General features: G+C 39.5%; 1 pseudogene; it reads left to right on the top strand.

The window, feature by feature from the left end:
• The first annotated feature begins 22143 nt into the window (after positions 1 to 22143).
• Positions 22144 to 24761, top strand: LOC117532511 (annotated as a pseudogene).
• The last annotated feature ends 2985 nt before the right edge of the window (positions 24762 to 27746 follow it).

Raw genomic sequence — 27746 nt, 5'->3', positions numbered from 1 at the left:
CCTAAATAACGCTGCTTTGTATGTGTTTGTGTCTGTGTGTGCAGGAGATCATCACTTAATAGAGAAACAGAGGATATTAACTACAGGTAAACACTACAATGACTATACACACTAGGGGATCATGAAATAAATGCGTAAAACTCTTACTTCGCCAGACCAGTTCTTTATTTCCATGCAACTGTCTGATTGGTCTTGGTGTCTTGCCTCTGTTGCATTCACTGAAGACAGGAAATTACAACTCTGCCTTCCTCTTTAGTGTCATATGGTTCAGTTAAAGCTTGGTTAATGTATAATATTCTTGAGAGATAATTGTCCGGGGGTAAAGAAAAAATCTTAGGGGCTAAAGCCCTGAATGGCCAGGCTATGCCACGTCACTGTATCCTAGCATATGTGTCACAGTCTGCTCCATCATTCACCAGTAGTTTTCCATTCACCTGTCTCACCTGTTAACCACACCCACATTTTTGCTCATTCTCTTTCTCTTCTGCACCCATTAGCTTTACTGCCAGTATTTAAACCCTCACCAGACACACACCTGTTGCCAGATCGTACTTTGCCTTCATGCCAGTCTTTCACGCGTTTGTTACCAGATTGCCTACCCGGTTCCGACCCTGCCTGTCCCCGACCTGCCTGTTCTGCTGATCCCTGATCCTGCCTGTCCTTGGACTATCCTGCCTTGCCTGCTGTCTGACCCTGCCTGTACCTACGTTGCCCGCCTCGCCTGCTCCCTGACCCTCTGCCCGTCCCTGACTCACCTTCTGCCTGCTGTCCTCTGGTTCATCCGGCTGATACTGCTCTGCTGGTATCCCTCTGCTCTGGTACTATCATTAAAGTATATTACCAATACTCCTTGGTTTCTCAAGTGCTGCATTTGGGTCCTTCATCAGATTGTGACAATATGACTATCTAAGAAATTGTACATGCTAGTTTAACTGGGTTGCTAAAATAAGTCAATTATACATTAAATCCTTTTTTCAAACAGATAAAATGGAAAGATTGTTGAGGAGTACACGAGTCCGCCCTCTAAAGGATGCTGAAAAGCACATCAGGTTAAAAACTGATAAGGCTGGTCTCACGGAGCACTATATTGATCAGAATAAAGGTTTGTTTTTACATTTTTGTATGTTATACATGTACAGATGGAAGCAGTGCTCGTGTCAGTTGTACACAGCCAATCAATAACGTTTGGTGAAATTGTCTTAGCATTCTTCTATCCATACATTTGTGAATCCATCTACGTCAGAACAGTCTAAAAAAACGTGCACACAAATGCAGTGAAGTTCATACAAGCCGTCTGTCAATGCCGGTTCAACAGTTTGTTTATAAATGAAACGGCATCTTAATATGTTTTTGATAGATTTAAAATACCTTTAAATAAATGCATTTGTGGATTTCTTCTACATTTATCCAAATAGAGAAATATATTTGTATGGTTACTTATTACATTTATATGAAAAAATATTTGAGTGCATTGAAAAATATTAATTTGGACAGAGTCACTTCTATACACAGTAAATCACGACATTTGTCAATTCTTCATGTGCGTCTCAACAATCATGTTGGTGTCCGATACTGTATCTCTATAATAATAATAGCTTGGATTTATAGAGCGCCTTTCATGAGACCCAAGGTCGCTGTATCTCTATATATATATTACACTGTTGTTGTTAAATAGACCACATTTAAATAATGGAAGACTGCTCTATTGGATAAAATACAGTAATTTATTTTTCTTATATTAAAGGACGAGGTGTGCTTGCTCTGGAGGGATTTCCAAAAGGAAATTTTGTTGTTGAATACCGTGGGTCAATATTCAAACAGGATCATCTTTTCAACCCGAACAACTGCAATGAAACAAAGTGTGTTCCTGTTTGATTTCCAATGGAAAGGAAAAAGTTGGCTGTAAGTATTAATATGTACGTCCATATTTGCAGGTGTATAATATTTTTTTAAAAACTTCAAGCGATGCACAAGCAAAGTAATACCTTTAAAATGTATTGTTGCAAGCTACATCTCTCTCTCTCTCCAATCTGTCTTTTTCCTTGGGTTCCTGATTTTCTTTTAACTGTGTCTTAAAATTATCAACACTATTATCTTAATTAAGTAGGCAACATGAAATCTTAACGTTAATATTATTTTCCTTAAGTGTTGATTGAAGACAAGTCTTTGGGAAGGCTTGTTAATGATGACAACAAGAAGCCTAACTCTAAAATGAAACATGTCGAAGTTGGGGGGATGCCACATCTCTGCTTCTTTGCCCTGAGAGATATTTCTCCAGGTGAAGAGATTACTTACCACTATGGGGATGCAGACTAGCCTTGGCGCAAACAGGTACAGTCAGTTATTATGGATAACTGATAATAGATCAGTGATTTCACAAATGTTCTAGTTTTTCCTTGATATGATGACATGAAAGTAAAAGATTAATTCGTTTTTATAATGCTTTTGGTCATTTTCTAAACTAAATGAGCCTAAATGCACAATCTTACATCTCAATGTATCTTGAGATTTACAGAAAGCTGTGTCAAGGTTGATATATTATTTACAATGAACTTTTTCAGCAGAAATGTGCACCTGATGTGAGCCAGAACATTGAGGAGGACAGTGACACACCTCAGGTAAGGGCCAGGTTATGAAATATGTATCTATCTGTATAATAATAATAATAATTAAAACTGCGGTCGCACTTGTGCGCGCAGTGTTGAGCGGGCCCTCGCATCCGTGCGCCTGTCGGGGAGGGCGGCAGGTCGTCCCGGCATCAAGCAGACGCGCGCGAGTCCTGGGAAATGAGCCGTTTCTCATTTCTATAATTTTCGCGTCCCAGACTCCCAGGTCCTCCGGCAGCGACCCGGAAACGGATTTCGGCGCGCCTTCTCGAAGGAAAACAAATTTCTCTAAAGGCTCGTCGAGGATCGATTATCGAGGAGGCTGTCTGGAGGAGCCGTAACCGAGGATACACTGATTTAGAGGAGAGAGGAGTGTCTCTGGAGGAGCTATAACCGAGGGTACACTGAAGTATTCTCCTGAGACGATTTCAGCCAACAGTGATGTTTAAAAGAGGCGTGACGCATGGCTGGACTTCTGTCAACGAAGCACAGCTCTGCAAACTGTTCCCGTTGTGATTATAAGTTATTTGAGATGATCAAATGTGCATCAGACTTTCTGCCCTTTACCGTTTGTTTACTCACTAATCACATGTCCCCTGGATGTTAGGTGATGTTACAGTGAGAACAGCTGCTGAGGTCAGTGCAGAAAGCAGAACAGTGTGTATAATATATATCGCTCAATAACAAATGTAACAGGCCTACATGTCACACTTTATTTGTAGGCTTTAGGAGATATCTACAAATAAACATTAGGGTTAGGGTTAGCGAGTGTATAGGTGTCTGTTGTAATGAATATGCCGCCAGCAAAGGGTGTTGTTGGACTAACAGTAGGTGTGTGTGTGTGTGTGTGTGTGTGTGTGTGTGTGTGTGTGTGTGTGTGTGTGTGTGTGTGTGTGAGTGTGTGTGTGTGTGTGAGAGTTGATGTGCCAGGCAAACAGGCAGGCCTCAGTAGCTTATCTGACATATAATTGGTCAAAAATGGTACATTCTCCGTTAGCCTACGAGCTCCCCGTTTGAGCGAAGGACTATTCCTTCTCAATGTAGCATGACATTGGATATGCGCTGAAGTTGTCCTGGATTGGAATTGTTCCGATCATTCAAAGTCGGCCATTTTTCAAAATGGCCGACTTTCTGGTGGGCGGGGCTAATCGAAGGCAATTTGAAATATGTGTGCAATCATAATAGCAATATGTATACAGCGTTTCGTGAATATTGGAAAAAGTATACGCGAGTAGTTTGGAGTCATTTGGAGTAATTTGTGACATGTAAATCGTCAAAAATGGAAAGTTCTCCGTTAGCTTACGAAGTCCTCGTTTGAGCGATCGACCATTCCTTCGCAATTTAGCATCACATTGGAAATGGGCTGAACTTGTCCTGGATTGGAATTTTTCCGATAATTCCCCTAGGAGGAGTTCGCAAGAACGTGCGTAAAATGGCTGAAAACCGCACATTTTTCAAAATGGCCGACTTTCTAGGGGGCGGGGCTAATGGAAGGCAATTTGAAATATGTGTGCAATCATAATAGCAATATGTATACAGAGTTTCGTGAATATCGGATTAACTATATCCGAGTAGTTTGGAGTAATTTGCGACATGTAAATCGTCAAAAATGGTGTATTCGCTGTTAGCTTACGACCTCCACGATTGAGCTATCAAAAATGTTCTTCTCAATTAAGTATCATATTGGATAGGGGCTGAACGTGTCCTGGATTGGAATTTTTCCGATCATTCCCCTAGGAGGAGTTCGCACGAATGTGCTTAAAATGCATAAAAAAACGCACATTTTTCAAAATGGCCGACTTTTTGGGGGGCGGGGCTAATGGAATGTATATACAAATATGTCCGCAATTCCATGAGGAATGTCTGTGCCAAAATTCGTGAAGTTCTGAGAAACTATATGCGACTACCACACAATAGGGGGCGCTAGTGAGCAGTTTTTTTGAAAATGTACGTTTTTTTTTTTACATTCTCGAAAAGGTCGCGGGCTCTGACGTGTGTCCCAAGTTTTGCGTCCGAAGCTCATTTTATGCTATCACAATTTTGAAAAAATGTATATGCAATTTAAAAAAAATGTTTAGGCCACGCCCACATTCTGCATTTGTTGAGATACTTTAAATCTGAGATCGTAGTCACCCCGAGAGTATGTGTAAAAAAAAATTATAATAATTCGTACATCCGCTCTTGAGTTATAAATTGGTGGTGTTTTTGGCGCCCCCTATAGTCCTAAATGAAAATTATTTGGTGTGCCTATTTCCCAAGACAGATTGAACCTTTCCACCAAAATCTGTGGTGAATGGATACATTGTTGATGAGTTATGAGCATTTCTTTATAAGCCCCGCCTTTTTGCGAGTACGTTTTAATTGGCGGAAATATTTATCGTTTGAACATGCTCATCTCCTAAGGTAATGTGTCTGACCCTCCAACGATGCTGTATACGAAGTTTGGTGTTGAAAAACTGAAAATTGAAATTTAAGTGAATATTTAACTGTGTATGTAAATTATGCCAATTAAAAAAAAAAAATGTAGGCGGAGCTTAGGGTTCCAATTGGATTATTTGTAGAACAGGTCCACCCGGATATGTGTGCAAAATGTCAGGTCATTCGGAGTCACGGTGCGACTTTGTGAATGTATTCCGAAATGGAATTTTGATAGGGGGCGCTAGTGAGCAGGTTGGAATATTTAACCCATTGACTCCAGAATATTGTATTTTTCACCAGTCCGTGCAAAATTATACAACTTTGTCAGCGTCCTAAAGGCCTCAAAAACAGGAAACGCCAGCAGAAAAATAATAATTCCACCAATAACAATAGGTTCCTCGCACTTTGTGCTAGGACGCCGTTGGGTCCTAGCACTCCGTGCTCGGGCCCTAATAATAATAATTCATTGCATTTATTAGAGCGCTTTTCCAAGTGCTCAAAGAGCTTTACATTACATATTACACATATTAGACCTGTAACAGTGAGTACTGTGCAGATTAGAGTGTAGTGTCTTCTTATCCAAGAACATACAGCTTGACACAGTGTGAGGCGGGATTTGAACTGATGTTCTACAACACCCCTTGTTCTGATGATCAACGCTGTAACCCACTGCGCCAAAATAAAACCCATATGTATCTATTTATCTATGTAGATCTTTAATCATGTAGTTATATATCTATCTGTCTATAATAATAATCCTTATATTTATTATAGCGCTTTATCAAAGACTCTCAAAGCGCTTTACAAATACACATTACACATACAGATCATACACAATACCCACAGGAGCAAATTCGGGTGAAGTGTCTTGCCCAAGGACACAACGGCTTGACGCAGTGGGGCGGGAGCGGGTTTCGAACTGGAGTTCCCCAATGCCCCCTTGATCTGATGATCAAACGCACAGACCACTGCGCCACCCGACCCTATCTCTCTCGATGAACGTCCCCGGTCAGGATTGATCAGTTGCAGTGTCCCCAAATGTTACCAGAAGGGACCACCTACATTCCCATACACTGAATACAAATGTTTGCCATGACATTTCAGCTGGTTCATGATTGGTTATCATTTATTTCTTGTCCTTGTTTTTCAGCAGAAGTTAACACCTGTTCCGAGGGAGCAGTTTGAGGATGACGGTGACACACCTCAGGTAAGGGCCGAGTTATACTCTTCAATCTCTTGGAGGTTAGGGTATTTGATCTCAGTGTGTTATGTACTGGGTTTTTGGATATGGGTTAACTAGTGTTTGGTTTTAGATTGATATTTGTATCTATGATAGATGAATAACAGATCAGTACACTTTCTCTCTCCGTCTCTCTCTCTCTCTCTCTTGACCACCTACATTCCCATACACTGAATAAAATAAAAACATAGTGCTAGGGAATAATTCCCATAGATGTTTACCTTTCACCCTCTGACGTTATCTCCCATAAGGAGGGGCTGCCCTAGTATTTTGTTGTTGTTCCCAGCTGTTTAGTCTACCTAGTAAGGAATATTGATTACTCTCAAGCAAACCTGTTAAAGGGTTTTGCAGGAGAGAGGAATCTTCAAATTTGACGGTGGCATCTCAACCGTGTGGTCAAACCGTGGCCCTGTGACATGCCTTGTGAATTCTCCGGCCGAAGCTCGTAATAAACCATCAGTGTTTGCCATCAAAGCTCCAGCTCTCCTCGTGTCTCCTTTTGAGTCGGTGACTCACCTGCACTTGCAACAGAAGTTTCCCCCACACATAGCATATTTTCTGCCATGAGATATGAGCTGTATTGATAGAATGTATATATACAGATGGAGCGCTCCATTTCAGACGCCTACCCGTGCGGGTCCGTGATCGGCACGGGGTGGGCCCCTGCTAAAAAGGAAAACCCCCCCGCAGGACTTGAAACACCCCCTTGATAAATACATTTAATTATAATGAAACCAGCTGCAATGGATAATGGATCCACCAGGGGGAGCCGTGATTAAAAAGCTGCCACACTGGAACTCATGTGAAATAAACAGCTGATCTACAGGTATCTGATATAGCGGATATTTGTTAAGATCCATATGTCACGGATAGGATCATATTCTGTGCTAAATAAGAGACATGTAATCATTTACTAAACATCCCCATGTTTTTATTTAACAAAATAATGTTTAATTCACGTTGGTGTAAGTACAAAACCATCGCTATGTTTTTAGATCAGGAAATGCATCCAGGCTCAAACAAACGATTTTCAATCATCCTCCTCACGACCATTTAATGTATCATATGTTCGCGAGTTGAAATTAATGCACTAATACATGTAGTTTAATCCACGTGAGTTTACAACAACAAAAATAATCGCTTTGTTTTTATATCACATCCGACCGGAGGAAAATGCAGCACGGCTCTCACTACCGATCATCCTAATCCCACGGGCAAACAATAATATGTACAGTGTTAATAGTTTACTGTATTATTAGTGTCTAATATTACTGGGGATTTCGGAATGGTAGCCTACTGGATTTTGATTTATTGTATCGGCTTCATATCGCAATATATTCCCGAAGTCTGAAATGCAAAAATGTCCCACATTAGGGCAATTCACCCTACATTTAATCATTCATACAAAATCATATTTAGTTTATTTTTAACGAAATAAATGTGGTTTAATCCACATAATTTACTGTGTTAATTGTTTTCTGTAGTATTGTGCACATTACTTTTCGCTGCTTGTTGCACCCCTGGTTAGAAGCTAAACTGCATTTCGTTGTCTCAGTACCTGCAATATGTGCAATAACAATAAAGTTGAATCTAATCTTGAGCAGGAACAAATGTATTTAGGCTACTTAGTACATATCTGACAAACGATTAAACACATTTGTGCATTCTTTAAACCGAGTCAAGCCGAGTCCGGAGGTGGCGGCACATTAAAGTGTGCACCTGATTGTTTAACTTGAAGGTGCCTGATGACATTTAATCATTCAAACAAAATCATATTTAGTTTATTTTTAACGAAATAAATGTGGTTTAATCCACATAATTTAGGCCTACTGTGTTAATTGTTTACTGTAGTATTGTTTAACTTGAAGGTGCCTGATGTGAACATTTCCAGAAGAACTCTAGCTTGAATGGCCTTTGTATGTATACAGTAGGCCTATACATAGGCGGCGCGTGAGGCTCAGGTTTGGGAAGGCTAAATAACTTTTTTTTTCATCATACGCTGTGTTGGAGTTTTGAGGTTTTTACAACCCCACTTTGCTCCACGTGTCGTTTTGACGAGTCCTGCTTAAAATCATAACAGCAAGGAAATCAGAGAACACCCAGATACCAGTTGAAACAATAATCTGTTTTAATTATCAAAGGTAATAATGCACTGCAATATAATACATTACAATACAATATAATATAATACAATTATATTGTAATGTGTAAGAAGTAGCCGGCCCACTTCTGCCCTGTTCGCGTGCTGCGGAGATCCTTCTGTCCTAACAGCCGGAGAAGAGAGAGCGAACACAAGGCCGAACAAGCTTACATATAAGAATAAAACAGGAGGAGTTGGGTCAGCTGGTCATCTTTTCAGGTCATCTCATTGGGAGATGCCAAAAGATGCTGTGTCACAGCGAATCAGCGCGTGCCAGCAGAAAACCAAACAGGCTCACTTTGCAACAAAACACATATTATCACCTAAGTCATGTGTTTCTTTATGAAAGCCATACTTGTTGGAAATGTAACAGTCATCATCCCATGACATCCTCAGAACCAGCTCACCTAACAACGCCTAACTGTCTTCATACCTCCAGGCCATCTCTGAACTTCCATTCACCCAAAGTCAGCTTACCCAGAATTTAGAAGGACCATTGTCTCTCTTAACTGTGTGACTCAATTCTCAAGGCCTGCAGGATGCGCATCATTAACTTAAGAAGAATTTAGCCATTATATCTAATGGTTAACCAAGAAAAACACTCAAAAGGGTAATCTTTTCACTCAAAACAGAATTCACAAGTAATTCTGCATTTTACCCCTCAAAAATAGCCTAAAAACACCCCTTTGATAAAAAGGGTAAAAGTGAAAGAAAAAGACTATTGCGCTAATCTACTGTTAAGAAAAGGGAACATTGTTTCAGGAATCTATAAAAAAACCTCTCTATATTTAAGAGGAAAAATGTATTTTGTTCCTTCAACTATTAACACACAGGAATGTATATACCCACACATATATTAGGGATAACATGATGCAATACACCTCTTATATATTGGTGAGATAAAAATGAATATACCAGAAAATATGCTGCATCATATCTTCTGCATAATACTCTTCATACATTTCCACAGCTGCCCGCCTCCGGCGTCTATAGAAAAGAGATCAACTCAGTGAAAGCACCGCCTGCTGACCGATCAGAGCTCAGTGTGCGGAGTTTAAATCTATCAAGTCATATTACAGGAAAAAGGAAATGCAGTTTAAACTGCCGTATGCAGAGAAGACGCCGACGTGTCGCACTTATCATTCATATCACACTGACATCACATCATCAATCAGATCATCGATCTCACATCGATATCATAATATTTCCTTATCTGAGTCAGCTTCTCGAGCCGTATCTGGCCGTGCAACACTTAGTTACATTGTCACATATACTGTATGAAGACGTATTATTTTAAGCAACACATTAAGTTGACGAAACACTCAACTCAAATGTAATAAAGTCAGATCCCCTCGTGTTTTAGATGGGGCAGTATCATAAAACTGTTGTACGCTTTCAAACACTCGGTAGTTTATTTTTTAACGAGTTGTTCTGTATTCTCCTTGCAGGTGCAACTATGTGGCTTGTATCCTGGATTATATGTTTAAGTCATCATGGATGTTTAAAGTTCATATTTGTCTAATATTAGTTTACTTTTCATTAATGAAGTATGATGTTGCGCTGTCAGTACACTTGTCCCTATTTGTGATTGGTCAAATGTAGCTAACCCCGCCCCTTTCACGTGAACGCGTTCTCAGCTGGAGAGAGAAAGCCTGGCTTGATTTACCGAGTTGATAACCAGCGCCGTAGGACCGTTTAGCGAGATCTCGTTTGTTAGGGTTAGTTAAGATAACTCAAACATATCCAGGGTCTGTTGAACTGGCTTCATGGTACAGGGCACAGGTGGCTGCATAGCAGCGCTAATGTCAAAGACATTATATTTTTATTTTACCAGGATGCAGTTACACAAATATTTGGGAAGGCTTAGCCTTCCCTAGCCTACAGCACCCGCCGCCCCTGGGCCTACAGTATAGCCCAACCATGTACACCTTCCTTTTTTCCCGTCCAAAGTTTGAATTGGATAAAGGTAATGGTTATCGATGGTGCTTTTATAGCCTATTGTTTAATAACTGTGTGATTTATATTGCTTTTCAAATGCATATGGCCACCCATTTACACAGCTCTTCCCGTCAAGAATATGAATAGAACTTAGTTAGATCACTTTACATTTCTGCAAATTAATTTTTAATCACACACGTCTCCCCGTCCCGAAAATGATACATAAAATAAAAAGAGGAAACCATTTTCAAGTTCAGTTTTCAACCTTTTATTTAAAATAACTGACATAACAGACACCATACTGTAGGCCTATCTGCTGCGGAAACCAGGACGAGCTATTTCGGGATCTGTTTATCGGGGGCTCCTCAGTCTCTCATTTACCCGGCTCCTGATTAGGACACATCCTGGGGATTGTGTTTACAAACATTGACCAGACCGTTCACCAGCCCCCACCCCCCATGTTGCCCATGCTGTCCTGTGTTGCGAACTCTTTGTTTAAAACGAATTGGCCATCGGAATGTGTGGAGGAATTCTCCCAAGGGTCACATTCCACAGCTCTCCCCCCCCCCCCACTCCTGTGATCTCCCATCCCCCAGTCTGTAGGTTTGTGTTTGCATATTTCTATCCCGTAATTCATACTGGTCCTCTCACGCACATACATTCTCCTTACAGTATACATACATAGGCTATATGAGTCCGTGTATCTACGGACCATTTGTTTTTCTTTATTAAAAAAGTAAACGGAAGAGCGTCTGAGAGGCGTTTTTGCCCTTTTGCTTGTTACCTTACTAAATGGTCTAATGCAGTGGAGCGAGGGGGGAGGCCCGCGAAACTCGCGGAAGTGATTTCAAAACAAAAAGCACTCGTTTGCTTGGAACAAAGAAAACGGCCAAGACACACATTGAGTCCAGAAAATGAATGTTATTAAGGGCTGTAAATATAATAAGCCTGTGTCTAAAATTGACAACAGGCTTATTATATTTACAGCCCTGAAGATACACTTTTGTGTTTAACAGCTGACCACTACCATGACATACTTTGTTTTAGTAGATTTCGCATGAGAGCAAAATGTATAAATATGAGCATTACATTATATGAATATGAGAACAAAATGCATGAATGTGTGAGTGACAATATATGAATGTGTGCATTGAAATATGATAATATGAGAGCAAAATGTATGAATGTGTGAGTGTAAATATATACGTGTGTGAGAGTGAAAATGTATGTATATAAAAGGAGAATATATGTGTGTAAGAGTGAAAATGTATGTATGTAAAAGGAGAATATATGTGTGTAAGAGTGAAAATATGCTGCATTTTGAATGTCCGATAGTCCACCATTTCCACCGGAAATATCAAACATTTAATACAAGTGAAAAACAATTAACAAGACTTAACGTATTCATCATAATTAATTATATTTATTTCGTTTGGATGTAGGATTTTTGACTTTGTTTAGAGCAGTGATCTTCTACTATATGAACATTTTGGATTCAAAATCACAAAAAAAAACGTAAAAACAGATTTAGAAAATGATATTATCTTTCATATGTAACACAAACATACACAACGAAACCATTTAAAAGCTGGAAATATATACATGGGATGTCACTATGATAATGTGAAAGTTTGATTGAGGTAGCATGGGATTTCATTCTGATAAGGCAAAAGTGTTATTATAAATATAATACAAATATATATATACACATTACAGATGAAGCACTCCAGATCAGACTCAGATGGGTGTGTCCCAGTCAAAAGCCCAGCGGATGCCAGCGGCTGGGGGTGTTGCCAAATTGCTAGAGAGCGTTGCCCAATTTCCCCATTTGTTCAATTACAGGATTTAACCATGAGATGGCGCTTAATTCACAAAATACACAAAGACAACTGTTTGCAATGTTTACAGCTCTGCAGTTGTGTTTGCTGAATACTGTAGCATTTAATCACTTATTTGTTACTGTATGGTTTTCACAAGCTACTATAATGAAAAAACATCAATATTTTAGATCAAATAAAGTATATAGTTTGCTTTATGCAGTATATTTCTTGTAATATTGTTGGGGTGTTTTTACACAGTACAATAGATTGAAGTAAATCAATTTATACATTAAGATAAGATAAGATGGACCTTTATTAATCCCGTGGGGAAATTCAGTAGTTCAAACAGCAACAGGATGAGAGTGAAAAACAGGACAGCACAGATTCACACAGATTAATAAAATCAAAAATAAGATGAGTGATACAAATAATAATAATGAGAAACTATGAAATAAGAAATGAATAAAACTAAAATATAATTATCATATCATATATTATAATGTATTGTATTATTAAGTAATATCATACATTAACCCCATTATAGCAGATGCCACATTGAATGGATGAACACATTTATGCATCAATAATTACAACAGAGTATTTCTAAATACAAGTTGTAAAAATACTTATATGTATTTAATATTAACCCTTTGGAGTCAACCGTCACGCTGGCGTGATCAGATCACATGACCTGTGCCGCATAATAACAACAGTCCGGACAACATTGCCGTGTGTTTCTGTCGAAAGTACTGGCTTGAAACTATATCCCAGTCTTTGTTTCATGCAAAAAGACCCAGTAAACACGGAGAGACGATGATATAAAGTTAATACATTTCAAAAGTATGAAAAATGGAAGCACATATTTGAATATATTCGCCGCATTTGATCATTTTACGAAACGGAAAATACTGGAAACTGTAGATCCTGCTCAACAGGATGTATATGTGTATTTCTGTCGAAAGTACTGGCTTGAAACTATATGCCAGTCTTTGTTTCATGCAAAAAGACCCAATAAACAGACACAAATAAACACGGACATACGATGATATAAAGTTAATACAGATATATTTCAGAAGTATGAATAATGGAAGCACATATTTTAATATCTTCGCCGTATTTGATAATTTTACGAAACGGAAAATACTGGAAACTGTAGATTCTGCTCAACAGGATGTATTTACCAGGGAGGGGGTGAGGTAATCAGGTAAACGGAGTGATACGAAACGAGACGAAAAGAGACAAAGAGGGACGGCGGGAACCGAAGAGAGACGGCGGGAAATGAGAGAGACGAAGATATACGAAGACAGGCGGCGGGAGACGAAGAGAGACGGCGGGAGACTGCGATTGAAGCAAAGTGACAGACAAACATTGAGAATTTAGATATAGTTAGATAGATTTAGAGTTTTGAAGATTCAACTATGATGAAGAGAACTCTGAACGTGAGTCAAGCTTTAAGCTTGTTTTTTGACATGGAGGAGGAGGAACCTGTGATGTTGCCCTCTGTGTCGTATTGACAGAAACCGCTTTGAAGCGTGGCACAGATAAAGACAGAAAAAACTGATTTTTGTACATAATGTGTATATATATATATATATTTGTATTATATTTATAATAACACTTTTGCCTTATCAGAATGAAATCCCATGCTACCTCAATCAAACTTTCACATTATCATAGTGACATCCCATGTATATATTTCCAGCTTTTAAATGGTTTCGTTGTGTATGTTTGTGTTACCTATGAAAAATAATATCATTTTCAAAATCTGTTTTTACGTTTTTTTGTTGTGATTTTGGGTCCAAAATGTTCATATAGTAGAAGATCACTGCTCTAAACAAAGTCAAAAATCCTACATCCAAACGAAATAAATATAATTAATTATGATGAATACGTTAAGTCTTGTTCATTGTTTTTCACTTTTATTAAATGTTTGATATTTCCGGTGGAAATGGTGGACTATCGGACATTCAAAATGCAGCATATTTTCACTCTTACACACATATATTCTCCTTTTACATACATACATCTTCACTCTACACACATATATTCTCCTTTTACATACATACATTTTCACTCTCACACACATATATTCTCCTTTTACATACATACATTTTAACTCTCACACACTACTCACACATTCATACATTTTGCTCTCATATTATCATATTTCAATGCACACATTCATATATTGTCACTCACACATTCATGCATGTTGTTCTCATATTCATATAATGTAATGCTCATATTTATACATTTTGCTCTCATGCGAAATGTACTAAAACAAAGTATGTCATGGTAGTGGTCAGCTGTTAAACACAAAAGTGTATCTTAAGGGCTGTAAATATAATAAGCCTGTTGTCAATTTTAGACACAGGCTTATTATATTTACAGCCCTTAATAACATTCATTTTCTGGACTCAATGTGTGTCTTGGCCGTTTTCTTTGTTCCAAGCAAACGAGTGCTTTTTGTTTTGAAATCACTTCCGTGAGTTTCGCGGGCCTCCCCCCTCGCTCCACTGACCATTAGACCATTTAGTAAGGTAACAAGCAAAAGGGCAAAAACGCCTCTCAGACGCTCTTCCGTTAACTTGTTTAATAAAGAAAAACAAATGGTCCGTAGATACACGGACTCATATAGCCTATGTATGTATACTGTAAGGAGAATGTATGTGCGTGAGAGGACCAGTAGGAATTACGGCATATAAATATGCAAACACAAACCTACAGACTGGGGGATGGGAGATAACAGGAGTGGGGGGGGGGGGGGAGAGCTGTGGAATGTGACCCTTGGGAGAATTCCTCCACACATTCCGATGGCCAATTCGTTTTAAACAAAGAGTTCGCAACACAGGACAGCATGGGCAACATGGGGGGTGGGGGCTGGTGAACGGTCTGGTCAATGTTTGTAAACACAATCCCCAGGATGTGTCCTAATCAGGAGCCGGGTAAATGAGAGACTGAGGAGCCCCAGAAAAACAGATCCCGAAATAGCTCGTCCTGGTTTCCGCAGCAGATAGGCCTACAGTATGGTGTCTGTGTTATGTCAGTCATTTTAAATAAAACGTTGAAAACTGAACTTGAAAATGGTTTCCTCTTTTTATTTTATTTATCATTTTCGGGACGGGGAGACGTGTGTGATTAAAAATTAATTTGCAGAAATGTAAAGTGATCTAACTAAGTTCTATTCATATTCTTGACGGGAAGAGCAGTGTAAATGGGTGGCCATATGCATTTGAAAAACAATATAAATCACACAGTTATTATACAATAGGCTATAAAAGCACCATCGATAACCATTACCTTTATCCAATTCAAACTTTGGACGGGAAAAAAGGAAGGTGTACATGGTTGGGCTATACTGTAGGCCCAGGAGCGCCGGGTGCTGTAGGCTAGGGAAGGCTAAGCCTTCCCAAATATTTGTGTAACTGCATCCTGGTAAAATAAAAATATAATGACATTAGCGCTGCTATGCAGCCACCTGTGCCCTGTACCATGAAGCCAGTTCAACAGACCCTGGATATGCTTGAGTTATCTTAACTATCCCTAACAAACGCGATCTCGCTAAACGGTCCTACGGCGCTGGTTATCAACTCGGTAAATCAAGCCAGGGTTTCTCTCTCCAGCTGAGAACGCGTTCACGTGAAAGGGGCGGGGTTAGCTACATTTGACCAATCACAAACAGGGACAAGTGTACTGACAGCGCAACATCATACTTCATTAATGAAAAGTAAACTAATATTAGACAAATATGAACTTTAAACATCCATGATGACTTAAACATATAATCCAGGATACAAGCCACATAGTTGCACCTGCAAGGAGAATACAGAACAACTCGTTAAAAAATAAACTACCGAGTGTTTGAAAGCGTACAACAGTTTTATTATACTGCCCCATCTAAAACACGAGGGGATCTGACTTTATTACATTTGAGTTGAGTGTTTCGTCAACTTAATGTGTTGCTTAAAATAATACGTCTGCATACAGTATATGTGACAATGTAACTAAGTGTTGCACGGCCAGATACGGCTCGAGAAGCTGACTCAGATAAGGAAATATTGTGATATCGATGTGTGATCGATGATCTGATTGATGATGTGATGTCAGTGTGATATGAATGATAAGTGCGACACGTCGGCGTCTTCTCTGCATACGGCAGTTTAAACTGCATTTTCTTTTTCCTGTAATATGACTTGATAGATTTAAACTCCGCACACTGAGCTCTGATCGGTCAGCAGGCGGTGCTTTCACTGAGTTGATCTCTTTTCTATAGACGCCGGAGGCGGGCAGCGTAAGATGAAAAAAAAAGTTATTTAGCCTTCCCAAACCTGAGCCTCACGCGCCGCCTATGTGTAGGCCTACTGTATACATACAAAGGCCATTCAAGCTAGAGTTCTTCTGGAAATGTTCACATCAGGCACCTTCAAGTTAAACAATACTAAACAATTAACACAGTAGGCCTAAATTATGTGGATTAAACCACATTTATTTCGTTAAAAATAAACGAAATATGATTTAGTTTGAATGATTAAATGTCATTAGGCACCTTCAAGTTAAACAATCAGGTGCACACTTTAATGTGCCGCCACCTCCGGACTCGGCTTGACTCGATTTAAAGAATGCACAAATGTGTTTAATCGTTTATGTCAGATATGTACTAAGTAGCCTAAATACATTTGTTCCTGCTCAAGATTAGATTCAACTTTATTGTTATTGCACATATTGCAGGTACTGAGACAACGAAATGCAGTTTAGCTTCTAACCAGGGGTGCAACAAGCAGCGAAAAGTAATGTGCACAATACTACAGTAAACAATTAACACAGTAAATTATGTGGATTACACCACATTTATTTCGTTAAAAAGAAACGAAATATGATTTTGTATGAATGATTAAATGTAGGGTGAATTGCCCTAATGTGGGACATTTTTGCATTTCAGACTTCGGGAATATATTGCGATATGAAGCCGATACAATAAATCAAAATCCAGTAGGCTACCATTCCGAAATCCCCAGTAATATTAGACACTAATAATACAGTAAACTATTAACACTGTAGGCCTACATATTATTGTTTGCCCGTGGGATTAGGATGATCAGTAGTGAGACCCGTGCTGCATTTTCCTCCGGTCGGATGTGATATAAAAACAAAGCGATTATTTTTGTTGTTGTAAACTCACGTGGATTACATTTAGTGCATTAATTTCAACTCGCGAACATATGATAGCCTACATTAAATGATCGTGAGGATGATGATTGAAAATCATTTATTTGAGCCTGGATGCATTTCCTGATCTAAAAACATAGCGATGGTTTTGTACTTACGCCAACGTGAATTAAACATTATTTTGTTAAATAAAAACATGGAGATGTTTAGTAAGTGATTACATGTCTCTTATTTAGCACAGAATATGATCCTATCCGTGACATATGGATCTTAACAAATATCCGCGATATCAGATACCTGTAGATCAGCTGTTTATTTCACATGGGTTCCAGTGTGGCAGCTTTTTAATCACGGCTCCCCCTGGTGGATCCATGATCCATTGCAGCTGGTTTCATTATAATTAAATGTATTTATCAAGGGGGCGTTTCAAATCCTGCGGGGGGGTTTTCCTTTTCAGCAGGGGCCCACCCAGTGCCGATCACGGACCCGCACGGGTAGGCGTCTGAAATGGAGTGCTACATCTGTATGTACAAAAATCAGTTTTTTCTGTCTTTATCTGTGCCACGCTTCAAAGCGGTTTCTGTCAACTACGACACAGAGGGCAACAGCACAGGTTCCTCCTCCTCCATGTCAAAAAACAAGCTTAAAGCTTGACTCACGTTCAGAGTTCTCTTCATCATAGTTGAATCTTCAAAACTCTAAATCTATCTAACTATATCTAAATTCTCAATGTTTGTCTGTCACTTTACTTCAATCGCAGTCTCCCGCCGTCTCTCTTCGTCTCTTTTCGTCTCGTTTCGTATCACTCCGTTTACCTGATTACCTCACCCCTCCCTGGTAAATACATCCTGTTGAGCAGAATCTACAGTTTCCAGTATTTTCCGTTTCGTAAAATGATCAAATACGGCGAAGATATTAAAATATGTGCTTCCATTATTCATACTTCTGAAATATATCTGTATTAACTTTATATCATCGTATGTCCGTGTTTATTGGGTCTTTTTGCATGAAACAAAGACTGGCATATAGTTTCAAGCCAGTACTTTCGACAGAAATACACATATACATCCTGTTGAGCAGAATCTACAGTTTCCAGTATTTTCCGTTTCGTAAAATGATCAAATACGGCGAAGATATTAAAATATGTGCTTCCATTATTCATACTTCTGAAATATATCTGTATTAACTTTATATCATCGTATGTCCGTGTTTATTGGGTCTTTTTGCATGAAACAAAGACTGGCATATAGTTTCAAGCCAGTACTTTCGACAGAAATACACATACATCCTGTTGAGCAGAATCTACAGTTTCCAGTATTTTCCGTTTCGTAAAATGATCAAATACGGTGAAGATATTAAAATATGTGCTTCCATTATTCATACTTCTGAAATATATCTGTATTAACTTTATATCATCGTATGTCCGTGTTTATTGGGTCTTTTTGCATGAAACAAAGACTGGCATATAGTTTCAAGCCAGTACTTTCGACAGAAATACATCCTGTTGAGCAGGATCTACAGTTTCCAGTATTTTCCGTTTCGTAAAATGATAAAATACGGCGAAGATATTCAAATATGTGCTTCCATTTTTCATACTTTTGAAATGTATTAACTTTATATCATCGTATCTCTGTGTTTACTGGGTCTTTTTGCATGAAACAAAGACTGGGATATAGTTTCAAGCCAGTACTTTCGACAGAAACACACGGCAATGTTGTCCGGACTGTTGTTTTTATGCGGCACAGGTCATGTGATTTGATCACGCCGGCGTGACGGTCGACTCCAAAGGGTTAATATTAAATACATATAAGTATTTTTACAACTTGTATTTAGAAATGCTCTGTTGTAATTATTGATGCATAAATGTGTTCATCCATTCAATGTGGCATCTGCTATAATGGGGTTAATGTATGATATTACTTAATAATACAATACATTATAATATATGATATGATATTTTAGTTTTATTAATTTCTTATTTCATAGTTTCTCATCATTATTATTTGTATCGCTCATCTTATTTTTGATTTTATTAATCTGTGTGAATCTGTGCTGTCCTGTTTTTCACTCTCACCCTGTTGCTGTTTGAACTACTGAATTTCCCCACGGGATTAATAAAGGTCCATCTTATCTTAATGTATAAGTTGATTTACTTCAATCTACTGTACTGTGTAAAACACCCCAACAATATTACAAGAAATATACTGCATAAAGCAAACTATATACTTTATTTGATCTAAAATATTGATGTTTTTTCATTATAGTAGCTTGTGAAAACCATACAGTAACAAATAAGTGATTAAATGCTACAGTATTCAGCAAACACAACTGCAGAGCTGCAAACATTGCAAACAGTTGTCTTTGTGTATTTTGTGAATGAAGCGCCATCTCATGGTTAAATCCTGTAATTGAACAAATGGGGAAATTGGGCAACGCCCTCTAGCAATTTGGCAACACCCCCAGCCACTGGCATCCGCTGGGCTTTTGACTGGGACACACCCATCTGAGTCTGATCTGGAGTGCTCCATCTGTAAACACATCGGCAAAATCCGGCTTACTTTGTGAATTGTTTCCACTTCCGCGCCGTCCTTTAATTTCTTCATACAGCGGGAATCCAAATGAATTAATCCTGAGTCCAATAACCATCAAAGTCACTCCAATAGTGCTCCTTAATTACGCTTTCATCCTCATTTAACACAATACTTCACATTCATCCAGTTTGTGACAGTAGTTGTAGCATTTTTGAGACTTTTAAACTTTAATTACAGCTGTTGCGTAATTAGTATTGAAGTAAAGTGCTATTTAGCTGTCCCTGCTCATTAAGCTTTGGCACTAGTCTCAGATCATGTGTGCTGGAATCCCTTACTTTTGCACCATTTGTTTCATCTTGACCCGGTGTATTTTAAGGCAACGTGATTTCTTGCATATCTGCAGATCCAACCAATTGGATGTGTTGGTAACCTTGAATGTTTGCCGGTCAATGCCACTCTCCCTGACTTATCTCTACTGTTTTTAAATTAAATACACCAAGATAAATGTAGCCTTATATACCATATCACTCGTCCAAAAGAGATACAGTACCTGTAATAAAAGTCCAAACATCGACACAGTGCATGGCACTAAGTAATGGAGGACCTACTGTATTTTATGACACAGAATCGGTCCCTGCTGAACTAAATCTGTTTCATATTTTTTTCTTTTTCTGCAAGGCTACTTCATGTATGGAAACATCCCTTGACTCGTCTTTCACTAACTACGGTGATCCTGACTTTGTTCCGGACAGCACTGCAGAAGATTCTTCTGAGCAAGAAGAAGACATACCGTTGACTCCAAAAAAGCCCCTGCCATCTCTGCAACATCCCCCTTTATCTCCAGCCAAACCAAATTGTTCTTCTAAGAAAAATAACCAGGACACACAAAGGAAAAGAAAGATTACATCCCCCAGTCCACTAAAGAAAAACTCAAACACACACAACAAAGAAAGCAGAATCGATGAAGACTCAATCCGAGTTTTGCCCCCATCTAACTCTGAATCTCGCCGTGTATACAACAAGAGGAATTACTGTCTCTATTGCTTCCATCCAACAGCCAAAATTGCACGACACCTGGAAGCTGTACATGGGAATGTACCAGATGCTGCGATTGCATTCCAACATCCAACAAATTCAAAAGAAAGACGAAAACAGTTGAGCATAATCAGAAGCCGTGGGAACTTTGCCCATAATGCCAATGTTGTGAGGGAGGGAGCTGGAGAGCTGCAGGCCTGTTACAGACCACGCAAATGTAGACGTGCCATTCACTTTGTGCATTGTTTTCACTGTCAAGGACTATATGCCAAAAAAACATTGTGGAAGCATATGAAAATCTGCCCAGTGAAAAAAGAAAGCGCGCAATTTAACGTTTTTGAGCACAGAAAAAAAAATATTTTTTTGCAAGCACAATTGACTCTAAGCCGTCTCACAAACTCCTGCTCCGTGCGCAAGTAGACCGCCGCAAGCTCTCTCTCTCAACCTCTCCACCCTGTGCACGCTCAAGTTTGCCTGAGTGCTCACTCAAGTTGGCACAGCGTTACAAATGTGCCACAAAACCAACCAATCGGAGAACTCGAGAAGGTCCATTCTGATTTGCTGTTTCGTCTCCAATCATATCTTCTATCTGAGATTCGTAAAGAGAGGGATTTTAGGTTGCCATCAAGTTTGGCAAGACTAATACATTTCCAATGTTAAATAAATGAAAACCATTCAGGTCAGGAATGGGAACATATAAGACGGGACAAAAATGCAAAAGAAACTAAAGAGCATGGACACAGGACATGGACAAACAAAAAGTCAAAATGAGACAACAAACACAACAAAGTTTGCACATGTGTGTAACTTATGAAACTATTTACAAAAACAAGAATATGGAGGTTGCAAATGGATAACAACACTAGTACCAGCAGACATTGAAAGTTACTCAGGCCCCTTTCATGCGGGCTCCAAGCAACATTTCCAAGTAGTGTTCTTGGTCGGTAAATTACAAAAAAGGTGTTAATTGGCCACGACACGTAACACATATTGGACATACAAAACAAACCAATAACTTAATATATATTATAGATGTATACATATTAGGGCTGTCAAGTTAACGCGTTAATAAAAAATTAACGCCACTAATTATTTTAACACGATTAACGCATGTGTATTTTTTGTCCTCGGACGCCCCGTAGTTTCAGAGCGCATCGAGTTTAAAATACCATCTACAAGCTGATGCTGACAGCCCCGCTCCTGCTGCCCGCTTGCGGCAGACCACACTTCCACGCTCACCGGCAGGCACCGACTGGCCATCGGGAGGGCGTGTGTATGTGTGGCACGGGCGTCCGAGAGAGACCTTACGTGTATTATTGTTGTTAGCATATGGTGCTAGCTAGCAGCGCTAATGGATATAAGGAGCTGTTTAACCCTTAAGAGTCCCTGGGGCAATTTTTCAGCCATTCAGGTTTTCATGTTCATGCCATTTTGGCTGTGTTGAATGAATATTGCTCAAACTTGCCAGAGAATATTCTTTTTTAGTTGTATATTGAATTGTCGTATCAGTTTTTTAAATTAGCCTAAAATGGCTAAGCTACACAAAAACCGACACATTAGTTCCTAGCGGCAAAAAATGCCCCATTGAAAACCATTGAAAATGCTTTTTTTGACCCCACATTTATCTTATCATAAACTCTTGATTTCCTTTATGTTAAGATTTCATTTTGAACTTCTAGCTTTCAATTTTCAATTTTTACATTTGTCTAAAAGATGGCGATAATTTTAACCCTTTGAAGCCTGCAGCAAAATGTCACACTTTTTACTGTTTTCTGCAAGGGTCACTTGCTACTGAAATGATATGTGTGTGTCACTTTTAATGTTGGATAATGGTGTGTGTGTGTGCGTGCGCATGCGTGTCCAACTTCAAAATACTTTTCTCTTAGAAGGCCACACTGCGTAATAATCTAATTCAATAATAAAAACAATGAGTAAAAAAAAACAAAGTTTTGGTTCTCGCTCAGGTTGTTTATACAGGTGCACTGCAGCCATGGTTATAAGTATTACTATCAGTGCAGGAGTAGTCTTTTTGGAGATGGCAAGGCATTACAGCACACAGGAAGCTCTAGACATCATCATGCACTCTGATTGCGAGGATGGCTCCTCATCCTCCTCCGTGGACTCTGAGGCTGACACAGAAGAGGCCTCAGAGTCCATGGAGGACGCCTCAGAGGTGGGAACAGACCAGCTAGAGTCCAACTCAGACTCATCTGAAACTGAGAGCGGAGGGGAGATGGAGGAAGCAGCTGCGGGATGGACTTCAAAAAATGGTAAAGTGTTTTGGTCTCCCACAAACACTGAGACGCTCCGCTACGTCCCAGCAGCCAGAAGTTTGACCCCGGGACCAACACACTATGCTGTCGCCCGAATCAGTGACCCGGCATCCAGCTTTGCACTGCTGATGACAGATGACATCCTGCAGCATATTGTGTCCATGACAAACCTGCATGGGAGACGGTCAATTGCAGAGTGGCGAGATATGGACACAGAGGAACTGCAGGCTTACGTGGGGCTGCTCATTTTGGCCGGTGTTTACAGATCAAAAAATGAATCGACCCTCAGCCTCTGGAGTGAGAAATCGGGACGGAGCATTTTCCGAGCCACGATGTCCCACAGGAGGTTTCACCAAATCAGCCGAACACTGCGGTTCGACAACAAGCCATCCCGATTGCGGCGCCGTGATGACAAGCTGGCTGCTTTCCGCAAAGTCTGGGATATGTGGACGCACCACCTGCCGATGCTGTTCAGCCCATTCAGCGACGTCTGCGTGGATGAACAGCTCGTCCCATTCAGAGGCAGGTAGCTTCACGTAGTATTCACGTAGCTTCAAGCAGTATATGCCAAAAAAGCCGGCCAAATACGGTATAAAGATTTGGGCAAACTGTGATGTAAAATCATCATACGCCTGGAGACTGCAGGTGTATACAGGCAAAGCAGCTGGCAGTCCTTCTGAAGTCAACCAGGGGATGAGGGTGGTCCTGGAGATGACAGAGGGGCTCCAGGGACACATCATTACCTGTGACAATTTGTTCACGTCCTTCACACTGGCTGAGGAGCTGCTCAGGAGAAAACTGGCCCTGGTTTGCACAATTCGCCGAAACAAGCCTGAGCTTCCCCTAGGCGATCCTCTCCTCCACCTTTGCCTTTACGAAGACCCACACACTGGTCTCTTACATCCTTCGATGTGGCAGGAATGTGCTGCTTCTAAGCACGAAACACCGCAGTCCAGACGTAAGCGACGAAATGAAGAGAAAGCCAGTCATAATCAAAGACTACAACCGATGCAAAGGAGGTGTCGACAACCTTGATAAGGTAGGCACACATGTATTCTTACTCTTATATTCTTGTCTGAAATATATGTAGGTTTTTTTCAAATAAGCATTTTCCTATAAAAGAATTAATATTTGCATCATGAGAGAAAATGGTTGGAATTATTTATTCAAATTGTTTTGTTAGGTTGTTGCCACCTACTCCTGCAGGAGGAGAACAAATCGCTGGCCACTTGCCCTCTTCCACAACCTGGTTGACATTTCCCATTACAATGCCTACGTCCTGTGGACATCAATCGAGCCATCCTGGCAGCAGCAAAAACCATACAGGAGGAGGCTCTTCATTGAAGAGGTGGGAGAAATGCTGGTGACCCCACACATCAAGAAGAGAGGGCGCCTTCCCCGCTCATCAGCCGCTGCAACAATGGTGTCAGATCTGCAGGGTGCTGCTGCAGGCCCCTCTCTCATCAGTGAACGGAAGAGCAGGAGGCAGTGCCACTTTTGTATGGACAGAAGAGTTTGCAGCACCTGCTGCAAATGTGGGAAATTCATATGCAAGGACCACAGTCTGTCCATTTGCAGCCCCTGCTCCACCTGAGCTGGACTCTCACAGTGTTCATTCAATGTTCATCTTTGTAAAATAAATGTTTTTATGGTTCAAAATGATCTTGTATTATTCATTTTAGTCAGGCTGGAGTAGTTTTAAAAGACTGACTCTTTAAAAGTGGGAAAAAATATGAATATATCATATTTATATAACAGTTTTTGTGAAGGTGGCATTTTCTGGCCTCAGGAACACGAGTGTGAGTTTTTGTTTAAATCTGACACTGCAAAACAAATAACAATGCATTCAAATTAATTTTGCTGCCAATCATTGACCAATCTAGGGACCTAATAATAACAATAATCAAATATTCCTTGAAATGTATTTTTTGAAAATTATTCTAGTTTTTAGTTTTTTTCAATAAAAAAACTGTGGAGTTTTTTCAACAAACTGGCATTTAAAGGGTTAAAATCCCAAAAATATAATTCATTTTTCATATGTGTATGTCAGGCTGGAGTAGTTTTAAAAGACTGACTCTTTGAAAGTGGAAATAAATATTAATATATCATATTTTTATAGCAGTTTTTGTGAAGGTGGCATTGTATGGCCTTAGGAACAAATACGTTTTTTTTTTTTAAAGGGACTCTTCTGTTTTTTTTTTTCACGACACTGTGTCTCAGGGTATCTTAATATTTAAAAACCTATTAATGTGTTATACCAGATTAACGAGAAGAATCTCAGATAACTGACTATACGAACTATTTTTACCGAAACAAAACACAAGTCTCACAAGAAGCGTTAGCATTAGCCCTTAGCTAAAACGAGCAGATGCTACTTCCGGTGCTAACTAGCAAAAACGATCTTTAAAACTTAATATTTTCTGCACAAACTACATATCATCTGAAAGCTGATACTCCACAGATTATTTTGTTATAACTATCATCACTGTAGGACACAAACTCACTGAGATATCAGCCAGAACAGAGAAGAAAAAAAACAACTGTTTTCAAAACCATAACAATAATGATGTCTTACCGTTGCTGTTTTGTGATCAAAGCTCGTGTTCAAGGGAATAAAAACGCTGTTTAAGGTTAATCCAATGTCTATTAGTCACTTTATAATTGTTCCTGATAATCTATCATTACATTCATGGCAGCAGAGTAGGTAAAACGTTTCGCAGTCCCGAGCTAATGCTGTCTCACGTGCTGTTTACGCAAACCTCTCTCTACTTGACGTAAGTGTTTAGCGGGACTTACTAACTGTCACTCGATTATATTGGCTCTAACGGTTCAGAAAAGGTGTCAACCACCCAAATCGACCAATGGGTTCCAAAGATATAATCCTGCGTAGTATAAACTACGCCTGCTCTGGCTCCATTACGCATTACGCAGCCAGAAGGGAGAGCTTCACCACCGAGCAGGTGCTAGAGATGCTAGCTGACGATAGCTCATACCAGATGACACGTCGTCGGATGATGAAGATCTCCTCCAGCCAGACCTGGATCCGGACAGTAGTGACTCGGATGTTGAACTTCCACCACGGGAAAGGAATGTAATCTCTCTGTTTTTATATATTACTTATGTGTTTGGTGGAACTGCGTCACAGTACTAGCTTAGCCAAGAAGCTACAGGAATGATTAGGCAAAATGCTAAATAGTGTTACTTGTCTTTTTGGAGTTACATTTTCTAAATGAATGGCCAGTGAATGAATATATACATGTGTTTACTTATTTATTTGGTGTAATATTATTCATTTATAGTCCAATATTATCCTTTTTATATATTACTTTTGTGTTTGGTGGAACTGCATCACAGTGTTAGCTTAGCCAAGAAGCTACAGGAATGATTAGGCAAAATGCTAAATAGTGTTACTTGTCTTTTTGGAGTTACATTTTCTAAATGAATGGCCAGTGAATGAATATATCCATGTGTTTACTTATTTATTTGGTGTAATATTATTCATTTATAGTCCAATATTATCCTATAAGTATAAGCCAGTGAATTAATCTAATCTGTTTGTTTTTCCACATTTGTTAGATGAGGAGTGACCCCAGCAGGACAAAGCCACACACCCAGAAGACTTTCAGGGAGCAGCTTGCTGCAGAATTGTTGTAGTTTGCTGAAGGCCCTGCTGAAGGCCCTGCACCTCCACCACCCCCTCCTCCTCCTCCTCCACCCCCTCCACCTCCACCCCCTCCACCACTCACATGCATGCCGAGTATTATGGGGAAGATGCCACCAAGGTCAGGCAGAACTGCAGGAGGTGCCTAGATGCTGGACTCAAAAGGGTGAAGACACCTGTGTACTGCAGGAAGTGCCAGGTCTCTCTGTGCTTCACTGTCAAAAATAACTGTTTCAGGGAGTGGCACGACCTAAATACTGGAACATTCAGGTAGGTATAAAGTTCAGGTAGGTATAACGTTTTGCGAGTGTTTATTTAAAAAAAAATACTTATACTTAAATATTTGTTGTTTTTACAAACCTACAGTGTGGTTTTATTGTATAGTACATTGGTAAAATGTTTGTTTTTACATGCCTATAGTGTGTTGGTAAACATTTTGAAATAAATCTGCCCCAGTTGGAGTCAAATGTTACCTATGTTTCTGTTTTTTTTTATTGTGCAAGTACACTTACACACAATGACCTACAGTGTGGTTTTATTGTATAGTGCGTTGGTACAGTTACATACACACAGATACACTTACACATACACACCTACACATACCCACACAGCTACACACACCTACACATACAGTACCTACACAGCTACACTTACACATACACACCTACACACACACACACACAAATATATTTAAAAAAAAATTATTTAAAAAAATATATATATCTTTTATTTTTAATTTTTTTTGGTGGAATGAATACCTATAGTGATTATTCAATGTAATACAATAATTGTTATAGTCTGGTACCTGAAAAAGGTCAAATGGCACTGATGGAACCAAATGTGCCCAAAGCTTATTCTGCCTGGACTTTATTTTCATAAACCTCTCTAAAAAGGGCAAATGTCACTTGTTTTGCCTCA

The sequence above is a fragment of the Gymnodraco acuticeps genome, unplaced genomic scaffold, assembly GCF_902827175.1.
Source record: "Gymnodraco acuticeps unplaced genomic scaffold, fGymAcu1.1, whole genome shotgun sequence".
Classification (NCBI taxonomy): domain Eukaryota; kingdom Metazoa; phylum Chordata; class Actinopteri; order Perciformes; family Bathydraconidae; genus Gymnodraco; species Gymnodraco acuticeps.
Note: the sequence above shows the minus strand (reverse complement) of the source record. Positions and strands in the feature narration are given on the sequence as shown.